At 42.3% G+C, this 17,019-nt stretch overlaps 1 protein-coding gene across 3 annotated transcripts in view; it reads right to left on the reverse strand.

Moving 5' to 3' along the window:
* WDFY3 (WD repeat and FYVE domain containing 3) overlaps positions 1-17,019 on the reverse strand; it is a 313,760-nt gene that overhangs the window by 240,472 nt on the left and 56,269 nt on the right. Inside the window, exons 2-5 of one of the 3 annotated variants that reach the window (XM_050945096.1) lie at positions 15,063-15,228; positions 10,116-10,166; positions 9,481-9,578; positions 7,511-7,604 (exon numbers count right to left, since the gene is read on the reverse strand). The gene's annotated coding sequence lies outside the window, so the exon portion shown is untranslated. The remainder of the gene's footprint in view (positions 1-7,510; positions 7,605-9,480; positions 9,579-10,115; positions 10,167-15,062; positions 15,229-17,019) is intronic. The other 2 variants (XM_050945098.1, XM_050945097.1) reach the window with 2 other exon arrangements.

The raw sequence follows: 17,019 nt of genomic DNA on the forward strand, positions 1-17,019 counted from the left end.
AGAACAGCAGTTCTCTACCAGGAGTCCAGAGCCCCTGGGGGGAGAGGAGGACGAGCAGGTTTCAGGGGGTCTGCCAAGCAGGGATGGCATTAGACTCATTGGAGTCCAGGGCAGAAAGCTGAAGCTCCGTAGCGCAGGGCTGAAGCCCAGGACCCTAAGCCCCACCACTCGGGTCTGAAGCCAAAGCCTAAGCAACTTAGCTTTATGGGACCTCACTGTGGTGTGAGGCCCCAGGCAATTACCCTGCTTCCTACCGCCTAAGGCCACTGCTGGCTTTTATATGCAGAAAAACAGTCATAGTGGCACAGATGGGCTGTTGTGTTTTTAATAGCATGCTGGGGGGTGGGAGGGGACCTCAAAGAAAAAGGTTGAGAACCCTTGCTCCAGGACATACCTGAAGTTTATTTGCCAAGAAGATTCTTTGCTAGCGAGGAAACAGAGTATGTTTGTCTGCTTTCAAAATGCTTGCCCTTTTTTTGGTTTTGTTTTTGTTTGTTTTTTAAATTACAACTGCAAGAACTTCATTAAACATTTCCAACAACGAAACATGAGACAATAGCTAGGTAACACTATTTCATCTTGCACAATTGTCTATCTTCTGATCTTTATGAAATCTCACATCATAGGGTCCTACAGCAGCAGTTGCTGATGCCACTGCCTTCCTCATCCTAAATCGAGTGGCCAGCCTGTATTCATGACAGCCCAAAAGAGAATAAAGTATTATCCAGAGCCCTTGCTATTGTTTTTTTAGATACCAAATCATCTATTTCTTCTTGAAAGCCTTCTTTCCTTAAGAACCATGCCTGTTTTGCCTGACTGGGGAATTAAGAAAAACCACCATCTGAGTAGTCCATAATGAGGAGAACAAAGAGGGGAAGGATTGCTCAGTGGTTTGAGCACTGACCTGCTAAACCCAGAGTTGTGAGTTCAATCCTGGAGGGGGCCACTTAGGGATCTAAAGCAAAAATCAGCACTTGGTCCTGGCCAGCGAAGGCAGGGGGCTGGACTCAATGACCTTTCAAGGTCCCTTCCAGTTCTAGGAGATAAATAATAATTGGAGATATATGTATTTATTATTATTATTAGAGGTTCTTTGTATCTGCAGAAGACTGATGAACTTTCTGGAACACTAATAGAAATGTGACATTTCATTTGGAAAGAAAGACAAAGGATTGTCTGCTCTGCTGACCATCTCTGGAAGCATAAGCCGGCCCTCAAGCTAGATGTGGATCTAGTTATATCAAAAGTGGAGTCTCACTTGAACAACAATTCTGATTCTAGGGATGGTAACATGATGGCAAATTTTCAATGCTTTTCTTTGGCTTTAGAGAGTTTGGCAAACTTACGTAATCATCTGACAGCTGCTCTGCGGTTGTACACTGCATAGATGAAAGCCAGACGTGTGGCATCTTGAATCCTCACTAAACTTAAATTCAACCACTTTACCATGCTAAGACACTATGCCTTGCCTATGCTAGACTTTTAAAATGTTGGTCAGCACATTAGCTAACATCATACTTTAAATCCAAGTCTACACAAGGCCTCAATGAGTAGCTGTCTCTTTGCCTCTCTGTGTGAAGTCTGTCAGCTCTTTCTCCGTGAGGGGATGGAGGAAATAATGTCCAGGAGGTGGAGTTAAGAGTAAGGTCCAAAACATGGCACTGGTAGGAAATATTTCCTCCATCAGGGAACTGTGGGTGCTCCACAGTAAGCGAGGAATGGGGACACAACACAGCCACTTCTTTCCTCAAATGTGTCTGCAGTAAGGCACAGAAGAAATCACACAGCAGAGCCTGTAAATGGAGGATTTATTTTTGATTTCCTTAAACTAAAACAGCAGCCATTTAAAAAGAGGTGCAGATACTGTTCTGTGCATACAGAAATGCAAGAGGAAAAAGGCACTAACAACAGCCTGCTCTGGTCTTTTGGGATAGAGGCAGTGTTGCTATAGGTGCTCAAGGGAAGGAGACAGAACTGCCTAATGACATGTGCGGGCGCACCTGAAGAGAGGTGGAAGCCAACCTTAGAGTTGCTGGAACTCCAAGGGGCAGAGTTGCCTAAGCTCCAGCTATCTCTTCTTTTCTTCTAATCCCCACTGGTTCAAGAAAAATTCAAATCAAATATTTTACACACATTTCACAAAGCTGTAGCTATCTTCTTAATATGGCTCAAAAGTTCCTGACTTGAGTGCAAAACATTATCCTTAAAACTACATTCAAGTTTAATTTCCTAGTTACTTTTTGTCATTTTTCTAAAAAAATAAAAAAGGGTACCTATGGCATTTAGCACACTTTTACCTATATGGACGAGGTAATAAAATTTAGAAGTCACACAGGATTTTTAAATTCTGTACAAGCAGGGATCAAAGCGTGCAGAATTTTGAAATTCCTCATAAACAACAAGGATTCTACCATATTATATACAGTCTCCAACACCAAACAAAATACACTTTCTACACTGGTATTTGCCTCTGAAAAGTTTTCTTTGCAGATATTAAAACCACAGTTCAGAATATTAGCAAAAAGTACCTGACACGTGCAAGTTCAACATATGCAAAGTTCATTTTAATAATTTTAGCCTTTTTATAAACACTGCAGGAAGTATTTATTTCACCCTCATGTAACTCAAACACAACTATCATTCTGTTTTCCAAAAAGGAATGATCTTTTGGCTGAGACAATAAACAAAAGGCTTTTGCCCAAACAGGAATTTTTTCTAGGCTTACAAATCACTGCTGGAAGTGGAGAAGACACATGATGAAAGTAACACCATAATCTTAAACAAAGCATTTGCTAACACAAAATGTTTTGTTAATTTTTTAAAATAAATAATTTATGCTTTGATCACCCGAGTCCAATTCAGGAAAGATGTTGGGAATGTATAACTACTTCCTCTTTTTTTTTTTTTTTTTTTTTTTTTTTTTTAAAGTGTACCATAAAAAGACAACCATTAACAGAAGTAGTTCTTTTGTGCTGGTGTAATCCTGTAAAGCTGAAAATTTTGGGCTAATGAGGGTTTTCCCTGCTGTTTGGTCTTTTCCAGTATGCCACAGTACTTTTCTGTGAGGTAGAAGAGTGTCACATACTGTGGAATATCACATGGATTCTGTAGTAAGAGAGGTTTTCTTCTTTTCATCAGCAAAGAATCTGTGTATCACACATGGCACCTATGAGCCTTGGCAGTTACTATTTGATATCTATATCATTCAGTAACACTAGTACTGAAGGAACATTAATTTAGTCCATTTGTAACATTTAATACACATTGACTGGAGTAAGGTTACCAACGGGCAATAAAAGTGGTGCCATTTATTTTAACATTGCTGCCATAGTGGCTCTCAGCATGTCCTTTACAAACGCTGTAAAAATTCAATTATCTGGCCAGGAACATTTTATTATTATTGCATACTTCCTTTACTTTATTTACCAGGTTCCCAACAAATATGTTTTGCCATACTTAATTTACATGAGCAAAATTAAGTGTTACTGAGTTAGATGCTTATTTAAGCTCCTCTTTAGCTTCACACGCTAAGAAAAAAAATCTATCAGGTGAAAAACCCATTTAATTCCCTTTAGTATTTCAAAAATATAAATTACACTAGCTAAAGATTCAGCTTTTAAAAAGACGCCATTATGTCAACTATCCTATTTGCACTAGGACAGGGGTCGGCAACCTTTCAGAAGTGGTGTGCCGAGTCTTCATTTATCCACTCTAATTTAAGGTTTCGCGTGCCGGTCATACATTTCTATGTTTTTTAGAATGTCTCTCTCTACAAGTCTATATATTACATAACTAAACTAGTGTTGTATTGTAAAATAAGCAAGGTTTGCAAAATGTTTAAGAAGCTTCATTTAAAATTATATTAAAATGTTGATCTTACGCCACTGACCCGCTCAGCCCGCTGCTGGTCTGGGGTTCTGTTCACCTAGGCCGGCAGTGGGCTGAGTGAGGCCTGCGGCCGGGACCCCAGCTTGGCAGCCAGAAGTCCAGACCGGCTGCGGGCTGGGTGAGGCTGGTGGCCGGGACCCCAGGCTGGCACTGGGCTGAGTGACTCAGCCCACAGCCGCTCAGGGGTTCCATCCGCCAGCTCTTGCCAGCCAGGATCCTGGCTGCCGGACCCGCTCAGCCCAGTGCCAGTCTGGGGTCCTGGCCCTCCCCACATACAGTGGGTACCTACCTTCTCTCTGGTTCTGGCCCATTCTCTTCCTCTCTCTGCACTGAGCTGAGAGTTGGAGTGGACCGAGCACAGGGCTGGGGGTGAAGGGTCTGGCCAGGAGCTAGAATGAAGGAGGCGGCTCAGGGTTGGGGCAGGAGGTTTGGGTGTGAGGGCACTTACCTGGGCAGCTCCCATGTGGTGTGAGGGGTGCAGGTAGGAATGTGAGTGAGGATGCAGGGGCTCCCGTTTGGTGCTCAGGGTGGGGGTGGGGATGTACAGGGTGCATGGGATGTGGGGGGGCTGGGCATGTGGGGGGTGCAAGAGTCAGAGCAGAAGGCTAGGGGCATGCGAGGGGGGTGCAGGTGTCAGGATAGGGGGCTGGGTATGTGTGGGGGTGCCAGTCAGGGCTCGGGTCATGGGGGGAGAGGGGTGAAGGAGTCAGAGGGCTGAGTGGTACAGGGCTCAGGGCAGGGGCCTGGGGGTGTGTATGTGTGTGGGGTCAAGGCAGTGGGCTGAGGTGAATGACCCCCCCAGAATCCCCAAACCTCCCCCGCTCCTTGTCCCGACTACCCCCTCCTGGGACCCCACCCTCTATCTTAAGCCTCCCTGCCCCTTATCTCCTGACTGCCCCCCTTGGACCCTACGCCCTACCTGTCCCCTTACTGTCTCAACCCTTATCCACACCCCTGCACCCAGACAGACCCCTTGGACTCCCACGCCTATCTAACCGCTCCCCGTCCCCTGACAGGATCCCCAGAACTCTGCACTCATACAACCCTCCCCCCAATCCCTGCCTGCCCCAACCCCTCTCCACACCCCTACCTCCTGATAGTCGCCCCAGAACTCCCGACTCATCCAACCCCCGCAGCTCCTTGTCTCCTGATCACCCCGAGAACCCCCATACCCTAACTGCTCCCCCAGGACCCTCTTTGCTCCCTGTCCCGACTGCCCTGACCCCGACCCACCCCCCAAACAGACCCCAGGACTCCCATGCCCCATCCAACCCCCCCGCTCCCTGACTGCCCCCTCCAGAGATCCCCACCCCTAACCACCCCCCAGTATACCACCCCCCATCCAACTCAACCTGCTCCCTGTCCCTTGACTGCCCCCACCCTTTACCCAACCCCCGCTCCCCCAGCCCCGGAACCAGCCCCCTTACCATGAGGCTCCTCATTCATCCAGAGCCCTGCCGCCGCCACCCCCACGCAAGCAGCCCTGCTCTGCCCCGCCCCTCAGAGTGCTGTACGCATGGCAGCAGGGCTCCGGATGAGCGAGGAGCATCTTTCCCTCCCCACAGAGCCAAACACTGCCCTGCAGGAGCACCTGGCTCCAGCCCCCAGAGTGCTGCGCGCGCGGCAGCAGGGCTCTAGGGGAAGGCCGGGGAGGTGGCAGCGGCTTGCTGCGCTTGGGCCAGCACTCCGGCCCGGGACCGCGGACCCTGCGGCTTGCTGCGACGGCAGGATTTTTAATTACACGCGGAGTCCCAGCAGGCAGCCACATGCCATTAAAAATTGGCTCGCGTGCCGTTGCTGACCCCTGCACTAGGACTATGTGAATAATAAGAAAAATCCACATTAAAGGTCTAGCAATATTACAACGAATCCAAAGAAACTGAGACCTACACACAAAATCCCAGTGGAAACTAATCCAATGGGACCTTTACATTAACGACTTGGATGCTGGAGTAGACAGCATACTTATAAAACCTGCAGATAATACCAACCTAGGAGCAGCTGCAAGCACTTTAAAATTTAAAAAATGATCATGACAAACTGGAGAATTGGTCTGAAATCAAGGTGAAATTCAGTAAAGACAAATACAAAGACAATACTTAAGGAAAAATCAAATATACAAATATAAAATGGGGAATAACTGGCTAGCCAGCAGTACTGCAAAAAAGGATCAGTGGATCACTGAGTATCAATCAGTGTGATGTTGAGAAAAAGGCAACATCATTCTGGGGTATATTAACAGGAATGTCGTACATAACACATAGGAGGTTAATGTTCTGCTCTATTCAGAATTGGAGAGACCTCACCTGAAGTACAATGTCCAGTTTTGGGCACCACACTATATGAAAGATATGAACATATTAGAGAGACTCCATAGGAGAGAGACAAGAGGTTTGGGATACATTAACACCAAAAAGACCTGCAGCAGTGAGTCTCAGCCTGGGTTAACTGATTTTCGTCTCACACCACAGAGCTAAAAATAGCAGTATAGATGTTTGAGCTCAGCTCCAAACCCCTCACCCCTTGACAATTTCAGAGCCCAGGCTCCAGCCCAAGCGTCTACACTACCCTTTTTAGACCTGCAGCATGAGCCCAAGTCAGTTGACCTGGGCTCTGAGACTTGCTACTGTGGGTTTTTCTTTTTCCTGTGTAGATATACCCTTAGAAAATACGGCGTATGAGGAAAGGTTGAAAGAACTAGGCATGTTTAAGTCTAGAGATGAGATATGAAAAAAGAGTCTTCAGCCCTCCAAAGCATTAATATGGAGAGGACTATGATCGATTGTTCTGTGTGTCCTCTGAGGGTATGACAAGAAGTAATGGGCTTAATTTGCAGCAAGGGAGATTTAGGTTAGATATTAGGGGAAAAAAAAAACTTTCTAACTGTAAGGATAAACTATGGAATAGATTACCTAGGGAGGTTGCCGAGTCCCTGTCATTGGAGGTTTTTAAGTACAAGTTAAACAAACACCTGTCCTGTCTCTGCGTGCGTGGACAGACCAGATGACCTTGAAATCCCTTCCAGCCCTACGTTTAAATGATTCTAAATAAAAATCAAGCTCCTTAAGTCAAAGAGAAGCTATATCAAAGTAATATTAAGATTCCCACAGTATAGGCATTTCTTGTCTTCTCTTTTCTTTATATATAGATTATTATAGACAGGAGCAGAAGAAACTTCTCAAAATTAGGAGTACAACTTGATAGGCTGAGAAAACAATACCACGTGTCCACAGGGTATTCCATTAGCATGGTTGCCAATCAATTAAGAACTTCAAAGTCTAACCCAACAGCCCTGGATCACTGGCTTTGAGCATGTAGAAGTTTAAATGCAGTGTAATATGTTAAGTGAATAACTGCAGACTTAACTATTCATTTCTTATGCTTTTGTAGGACTAAATTAGCACCGTAACCTTACTTAAGTGTTTTGGTACGCCAAATTTTAGATCTTCTGTGTTTGAAGTTGATACACTTTTCCCTTCTCTCTGACAGATGAAGTCCTTAGAGCTCCAGGCTGCATGCAAAACCAGTCAAACAACTGCTTGTAGCAATTACAAATCCAAAGCAATTCTAGCAAAAGCTTTTTAAACACACACAGCTTCCCTTCCCCATCTCAGTCACTGACCTCTATAACATTCCTGCATCACAGGGATTAACTTCATGAGAATATGCTCCATTCCTCTCCCAGGATTTTCTTCAAGACCAAAGCTGTGCTCCCACTAGTTAACACAAAAATAAAACGGAAAAACGTTAGTATTAAAACCACCTCCACTAGGATCACATTAGTGTCTTGCCATTTCGATAGCGGCATCTGCCGGGATTGCTTGAGTGGTCACAAACCAAAGAGGTTTTTTATTTGGTCTCTTGCACAAGAATTTTAATGAATAACATATTCACAGTCACTACACGTAAGGAACAGCAAGACCTCACTAAGAAAATAAAATTAACTGTGAACACCTGAGCAGCAAAAAGAGTTATCTTGCTTGTCAAGCCCAAATTTCTCTTTTAATTAATATAGTAGTAATCTGTGACTAGCAAGAATATTACATATAGGGAGTAAAATGAGGTCTGGTAGTTATAGCAGACAAATGGGAACCAGGAAATTTGGGTCCTACTTCCAACTCTGCCACCGATTCCTTGTGATATTCAAGAATGCTGCCTATCTTTTGCACCTCAATTTGCCTAACTGCAAAATGGGTATCAGGTTCCCTCCTAAGATTTTAAGAGACAGGTGGAAACAAGCCAACACATCATTGGTCACCCAAAACTAAGGTAGCTGGACAAAATTCAAAATACAGTTAAAAAATACTGGTTTTGCTATTACTTTACACACAATTAAAGCTTAAAGGAACAGGAAACTTTCAGGGAACTGAATGCATGGAGGTCAAAAATTACATCATAGTGGTTGCATTACCCTTTAAGGCTTTGAGAGAGCTCTGTTATTAATAAAGCTTATCTAGCTCAGAGGATGTTGTGAAGCTTAATATTGGTAAGGCACTCAGTTTTCAGTATTACTATATGCACTCAGACAGTCACTTGTCTGGTTAAAGGAGTAAGTGTGTGGCTGTTTGTGGGAGCAATCGGGAGTTTGTAGTCTGTGTCAGAGCTGTTATAAGAATGTGTGTTTGTATTCACACACAGTCTGAAGTTTGTGGGAACCATGGTGTTTCTGTCAGAGGAAATGAAAGAAATGGAAAAAAAATTATTTGTTTCCTCTGTACAAATTAAATATTTTACTAAAAAGTCAAATACAAAATTCAGCTGTCCTATGAAGAGTTATTTCAACAAAATTTGGAGACAACCGTCAATTATAGTAATGTGAAACAGAGGAATTTTATAGACAAACTACGTTTCAACAATCACACACATTTTCAGAGGGAAGGGTTTGCCTTCCTAATCAAACCCAATCATTCCCAAGCAAGCACTCAAACAATGACCTAACTGTGATGGCTTCTCTTTCAAACAAACAGCAGAGGACATATCCTTAACTCAAACTTCTGTAGGAAATGAGGCCTTTTTCTTTCCTTTAGCCGTCTACAAGAATTATTCTTATCAAATGCCTCTGTAGTACAGTTCTGTTTGTATGCATAAACTGTCCTCCGACTCTGAATCCGGTTATTATTCTTGTAACAGTCTTCATGGAGTTTTCCCTTTACCTGTTCTGTAATTTCCAATAATCACCTTTCATTCTACCAGCAATTTTACTCTCTCATTCCCTCTTCAAATATTTTGCTAGCTAATTTCCATTGCAATTCAAATGTGAAATTGCAGAACTACTAACTGTTGTAAGTAACCTATTATTTAAACCAGCTTCTATACCAGATGACTGGAGGATAGGGACTGTGACATCGATTTTTAAAAAAGGCTCCAAAGGTGATCCTGGCAATTATAGGCCAGTAAGCCTAACTTCCATACTGGCAAATGGTTGTAACTATAATAAAGAACAGAATTATCAGACACATAGATTAACACAATTTGTTGGGGAAGAGTCAACACAGCTTTTGCAAAGGGAAATCATGCCTCACCAATCTATTAGAATTCTTTGAGGGGATCAAAAAACATGTGGACAAGGGTAATCCAATGCATACAGTATACCTGGACTTTCTGAAAGCCTTTAACATCCCCCCTCACCAAAGGCTCTTCAGCAAATTAAATCAGTCATAGAAGAAGAAGATCCTCTCATGGATCAGTAACTGGTTAAAAAAGACAGGAAACAAAGGGTAGGAATAAATGGTCAGTTTTCACAATAGAGAGAGGTAAAAATAGTGATGTCCCCCAGGGATTTGTAGTGGCACCAGTACTGTTCAATATATTCACAAAGGATCTGGAAAAAGGGGTAAACAGGTGGCAAAATCTGTAGACAATACAAAAATCACTCAAGATAGCTAAGTCCAAAGTTGACTGTGAAGAGTTACAAAGGGATCTCACTAAACTGAGTGACCAGGCAACAAAATGGCAGATGAAATTCAATATTAATAAACGCAAATTAATGCACATTGGAAAATAATCCCAACTATACATACAAAATGATGGGATCTAAATTAACTGTGACCACTGAAGAAAGAAATCGTGGCGTTATCCTGGATAAGTTTCTGAAAACATCTCCTCAAGGGGCAGCAGCAGACAAAAAAAAGCTAACAATGTTAGGAACCATTAGGAAAGGGATGGATAATAAGGCAGAAAATATCATATCATAATGTGCCAATATATAAATCCATGGCATACCACACCTTGAATACCCCATGGAGTTCTGGTTGCCGTCTCAAAAAGATATATTAGAACTGGAAAAAAAAAAAAGGGCAACCAAAATTATTAAGGGTATGAAACAGCTTCTATATGAGCAGAGATCAAAATGACTGACTGTTCAGCTTAAAAAGGAGACAACAGAGGGGATAAGATAGAGGCCTATAAAATCATGAATGGTATGGAGAAAATGAATGTTATTTACTGCTTCACATAACACAAGAACCAGGGGTCACCTAATAAAATTAAAAGGTTGCAGGTTTAAAACAAAACAAAAGGAAGTACTTCTTTACACACAACAAAATCAACCTGTGGAACTTGTTGCCAGCGGATGTTGTGAAGGCCAAAACTACAACAGGGTTCAAGAAAAAAAAACACAAAACAAAAAAAAAACCGAACTAGATAATTTCCTGGAGGACAGGTCCATCACTGGCTATTAGCCAAGAGGGTCGGGGATGTTCTGGGTGTCACTAAACCTCAGACTGCCAGAAACTGAGAGCAGATGATAGGGATTGGATCACTCGACGATTGCTTGTTCTGTTCATTCCCTCTGAAGCACCTGGCATTGGCCTCTGTCAGGAGACAGTATACTGGGCTAGATGGATCATTGGTCTGATCCATTATGGCTGTTCTTATACATTTTTTATTCACAAAAATGTTCATATAGTGGGTGTGCAAACACAGACATGCAATTTTTAATGTAACAGCTGTTAACACTATCTGATAATGCCATTAAAAAGTCATTTTTTGGTCTCCACCTCAGTCATTTTGTTTTCATTGATGAACTTTTATAAATTCACATTATTCTTTGATTAGAAAGCATTAAGTGAAATCTCATTAACCACAACAGAAAAAAACCTGATTGCTCACAGAACTAAGTAACTCTCTTCAGTAAGGCTCCCTAATGTAGTAACTTGCTTCTCTTGTGCCACAAAGATTTTTCAGCTTTGCCTCTTCAAAGGAAAATATCAGTTTAACACAGTGAACTTATCTGTTAAAAGTCTAACTGACAATTCACTGCAGTTTCCACCCTGCTTCAACTTTCTTTTTCTTCTTTGGCAGAACAGCCTTGATCTACGGTAGTTCCTTGCAGAGTTCATTTATTAGTTACCCAACAGTAGTATTTTCCCACCAGAGAAATAAAAGCACAATTTTTTTTTTAATAATAAAGACAGACACTTGCAAAACTGGTTCTAAGACTGCATTGTCATATATTTAAAAATAAGAAATTACATTTTTTTTAAACCAGAAAAAAAGTGTTAAAGCTCTGCCTTTAAACCAAAAACAGAAAGCAAATTCAGTATTAAGCCTTAGGAGATGAGCCATACCTACCACAGTGATGGGCATAGCCTAAAATATATTGCCAACTGTTAATCCACTTAAAGTTATTCAGTCTCAAGACCTATTTCTGTTCTGATACACCCCTTAAAAACTTGCTCATTCTCTTTCTCCCACCAGCCAATTTTCAAAAATAGTGTGCTATCTTCTTACGGAGGACTAATTAATGTATAATTGCTATTTGTCGCCACTATTTTCCACTGCTAATTTCCACCACTTAAATTATACTGTAAGTTAATATATGTACAGGGTATAGAATATGAGGCCACAATGTATGTAATTTCCTATAGGTTACTCTTCAGAGATTTAACCTAATTTATTTTTAAATTATTTTTTTCTGATTTACCCTCTTGGGCTTAAGCACTTTATTTAAAAAGCCTCAGAACACCAAAAATATTGTTTACATCCCTCAGGACAGAGAAATACTCAGTAAATGCTACAACAAATCCAAAGTAGCATGTTGCAAGTGGAATTGTCACTGTTTCTTAGAAAAAACAAAAAATAGTACTATTTGGTATTGGTCTGTCACCCTGGCTATTTAAATACAGTATTCAAGACTAGTGAAATGAGAAACAAAATTAAAGCAAGCAAGGGTAAGAGAAAATGCTAAGCAGACCTACTGCTTATCTACATTTCTCACTCTTCTAATATGAAGTAATTTTAAACTACTTTTCCATGTGGTTTTTCTGAAGAAGGATTATTTTTGATTAAATCAGTGCTGCCATTATTACTTACATTACATTAACACTCCCAATTAGGCATCGGAGTTCTGTTGTACTGAACACTGCACAAGTATGTAATAGAGAGACCCTCACTGCCCTAAAGAGCTTTTGGCAGATAGTTTGTAGATTGCTCGCTTACTCTCCTCCTCAGTATTCTGTCAGTAAATTACAGAGCAGAACTACACATAGGAGAAGCTGCCAACTACTTTGCAGCGCTCTGTACTACAATTAAAAATAGAGCACAAATCACAGTTAGAATTGAATGAGGCTTCTGGACTCTAAATATTACTTCATCACTGGGAATGAAAAAACAACTAACATGCCAGAACATAACCAATGCCAGGTGGAGAGAAAATCCTGCTTCTATCTGATCACAAAGGAAGCTCAGTTTGTGTAACGTTATGAACCGAACTTCTACTTGGTTCATTACAGCAATAAGCCACTATAAGATGTACACCTCAGGTGCACTGCAAGGAACATGGCCAAAGGTTTGTGTCTTCAACCATTACAGCCTACTACTGGATTCCTTAGCATGACTTGATATTGGACTGTGCTGCATAATTTGAAATTTCATGTTATCCAAAACAACATAATGGAATACATGTAAAAGTACTGTTTCACAATTAACAGAATTTGATAGAAGCAGGATGATAAAGTATGGGTAACACCTTTCCTGTATACTTTTGGCAATATTTATTGTAAAACTAAACTGAGATTAAAAGTGTATCTTTTGTAATAGAAAGCAGAACATCAAAAGTTACCGGAAGGAACAACCAGAATCATAGGGTACAGGATAGAGAAGCAGCAGTTTAACCTGGCCTCCTGTAATCACCTCTTCCCACTCCCAATCTCCACCAACTTGAGCTCTAGGGTCAAGAAACTGAACAAATTATTTTGAAGTGAAGCTTGTATTTCAACTTCCTTCAATGAGGGATCACGTTTCACAGCAGCCCAGCCACTTTTCTAGTGCTGCTACCAGATTGGAAGATGAAGTGGTGGTTTTTCTTGTAAGTCCTTCTATCAGTGTACCTGTCACTCAAAGACTTCGAAGTGAGAACAACTTCACCTTCCAGTGCTATGCAGCACTAATGCACCTGGACCTATTTGAAGTGATCTCTAGACTGAAGAAAGCTGAACAAGGAACTGTTCTAAGGGATACAGTTCCATCTCTTGAGCTAGCAGATCTAGTTTAGATGGCAGTAAGAAAAAAATATCTGAGTAGAGAGGGTGTAACAGGATCCCTGGGGTGCAATCTGGGACCATGAGACTCCTGTGCCCCTAAACTCTCTCCAGCCTGGGCTGTCTATCACAATGCCTTTCTAGTGACAAGCAGCAAACCCCTCCTGGCACTGTTATCACTCAGCACAACTGCATGTGGAGACTCCGCACCCAGCTAGATTGCATGAATGCTCCAGAGCCACTCATGAATCACACAGAGAAATGCACCAGAGCCAGATCCTCCCAGCTCCCAGCACTGTACCTCAGGATTATACCATCTTGCACTGCTCAAGATGGACAGTGCAAATTTATTAATTGGTTCACCACTTCATGAATGGAAAGTGGATATTCGCCAGCCCTTGCAAAACAAGAGCAGATCTGTCACATACTTCATACAAACTCACTGATAAAGACAAACAGTAAAACAAAATTTATTCATTACAGAAGATAGATTTTAAGTGACTATAAGTGTTAGGCAAAAAGTCAGAGTTATTTACCAAAAGAAATACAATATAAGCGCACAGTCTAAACTCTCAACCCTATTAGGCTGGGCAACAACTAGACTAAGTAGTTATTCTCACCCCACTGGATAATGCCGTTCATAGTACACAAATTTCACCCTTGAAATCTGGGCCAGTCCCCTCAGTTGAAGTCTTCAGAGTGTCCTTGTTGTTGCTCGCAGCATAGGTGGGGGCAGCAGAAAGGTGAAGCCTGGGCCCCTTGTGTTCAGTTTTATACCCCCAGTCCGTGTGCTTGTAGAACACAGCATGCCCAGGCATGTCTGTGGGGCATTGCTGAGTTTCCAGGCAAGGCTGTACCCCCTTTGCTGGACAATGTCTGTTGATGGGTTGTTTGACATCCCTCCTGGGTGTTGCCTACTTTCCTTGCTGTTGCCTCTGGAAAGCTAATATCTGGCTGATTCCCCAACTTACAGCATGTTTTAGTGACATCCATACAACATAATTCTCATAACTTCATATGAATTAGTGATATGTATATATGGATAGAGAAATTACTATCAGCAGATCATAACCTTTCCCCTGATACCTTACAAGGCATGCTTTATATGTAAATCACAGTTATATAAAAATGAGGAAAATGGGAGTTACAAGATGCTCCCCCGAAGTATAGAATGTCAGGGAGGGTTATAGACTTTGACTACTTTTGCAACTACATAGAAATTTAAATATATAATTTTAAAAATGACAGACTCACACAATACTCCATCCAGGCTGACTTCAGAATATGCCTTTGTGTTACTTATGAAGGAGAATGCAGAATTATTGAGTAAAACACTTTAAAAAAAAGCAACAAGCCTACAAAGCCCAGGGGTTGGAGTACTACATATTTTTAATGTGGGCAACATTAGAAAAACCGCATCACACAAAAAAGCTAAAAATACTTTTCACCACCACCACACATGTACCACATTAGCAAAAACCAGGGTAAACAGAGAAATCTTATACTGGTCCCCCATGAGAGAGAGAGTTCTCTGGTACTAGCTCACTATGAATGAAATCATATTCCAGAGCAGAAAACGTCTTCCTTAAAACCTCCAGCAATATAAATCTAGCAATAAGTGACAGGCATAGCCATAAAGCAGGACAACTTATGCCTGTGCAGGCCTCAAACTATAAGAAGGCCAAGTCAACTCACCTTGATACGCATCCAAAGCAAATAAGTCAGTCTTCAGAGAACTGGTGCAGCAGAGTCCACAAATCTAAAACGCTCAAGAAGGAAAGCAGCCAAACTCAGAACCAGTCCTCAAGTTGTCACCAAGGGTAGTCCCATTCAAGCTGGTCACAAAAGGTATGGATGACCACTGAAAGGCCCAGAAACACAAATCACCTTATTAGATGTAATTGAAAAAAAAAATTGCTTCTTGCCATCAGAGAACCTGGGAGCCAAAAGCACCCATAAATCATAAATCTCTTAGATGCAACACAGAAGAAACTTCTCGGAGGGACAGAGTGACACACACACAACTCTTGGAATCCTGCATTAGACTTTGGGACAGAAAAACAACTGCTCAATATCAACTAGTGGGATCTTTCTAAGCAAAAGAATGGACTAAAGAAGACTGATTTCATCTACCCCAGTCAAGGTTTGCAGGCGAGACAAGATACTGTGGAAAATGTTTTCACAGGCCTCTGATCAACTTAAAAAGAATCAGCCTGACCTTTATCCAATCTAGGAGGAAACCAAACAACCAAGACGACTAGGGCTGTCTCCGCAATTAACACAGTCAAAAGAAATCATCACGAAAAAGGATCAAGGGAACCCAACTATTTACTCAGCACTATCCTGAGCATTAATTACTTCCCAAATTAAATTTGCATATAAGAACTAGATTTGTAAAATAAGATTTCTTGACAACCCCGGCATGGTATTAAATATCTAAAAATAAAATCTTCCAAAATGTACAAATGTCAAACTCTTCATAATAAGTTTTCTGAAGAATATTTTGCATGTATTGCATTTGATCCTTGACTTGCAAAAATCATTATCTGTAATGTAATAATCTAGAGCCATCCATGAAAGGTCCTCTGTTTCTACTAGGCAAGAAGCACTTGTACACCTTTACCCTGATATAACGCGGTCCTCCATAGCCAAAAAAATCTTCCTGAACTACAGGTGAGACCGCATTATATCGAACTTGCTTTGGCCCCCCTGTTCCTTGTCCCCTCACCACCCCCTCCAGAGACCCTCGTCCCTAACCACACCCAGGACCCCACCCTCTACCCAACCCCCTGCTTCCTGTCCCCTGACCCCTATCCACACACCCCCACCCCCTAATAGGCACTCACTGGCAGCAGCAGGAAGTGGAGCAGTCCAGCCCCAGCCCGCTCCACTCTCAGCTGCGGCACTCCACTTCCCACCACCGGTGACTGCGGGGAGGTTGGGGAAAGGACGTTCCCCTGTACTCACCTGCAGCAGGAAGCAGAGTGCCGCGGCCCCAACCCACTCCACTTTCCTTGCCCCGCCCCAGCCATGTCGCTTGAGGGGCAGGGAGGTTGGGGAAAGGTCCTGCACTCACCGGCAGAAGCGGAGTAGCCCGGCCCCAGCCTGCTCCACTCCAGCAGCTCCCAGCCATGGCGCTCCGCTTCCCGCCACTCTGCTTCCTGCCGCAAATGAGCACGGAGGGCATCCTTTCCCCAACCTCCCCGCACTCACTGGCAGAGGGAAGTGGAGCACCGAAGCTGGGAGCTGACGTGCTGATCTGCTGGAGCGCAACTTTACCACACTGTATGAGACCTCGTGTTATATCGTGGTAGAGGTGTAGCTGGAATGGACCAATACCTGACAACGTACACAATTACGTCAAAATGTTTTTTGTAAACCAGTCTCTAAGACGACATCATTGCAAGGAAACACTGACTGGCAGCACCAACCTAATAAAGGAGCAGACACGCACCACACTATCCAATTTTTTTAAATGAAAGAAGCAGATTTTAATTTTACAAGGTGTTTTTTCAGCAGATCAAAAATACATTGGATAATATAAACAAGGGGAACCCAATTTCTTAACATGGGTAGCTATTCCCCAAATACAGACAATCAAATTAGGCATGTAAATTTTATATGACAATTGAGTACCCAAAGGCCAGGTTTT

This window comes from Gopherus flavomarginatus, chromosome 3, assembly GCF_025201925.1.
Source record: "Gopherus flavomarginatus isolate rGopFla2 chromosome 3, rGopFla2.mat.asm, whole genome shotgun sequence".
In the NCBI taxonomy this organism is placed as follows: Eukaryota; Metazoa; Chordata; order Testudines; family Testudinidae; genus Gopherus; species Gopherus flavomarginatus.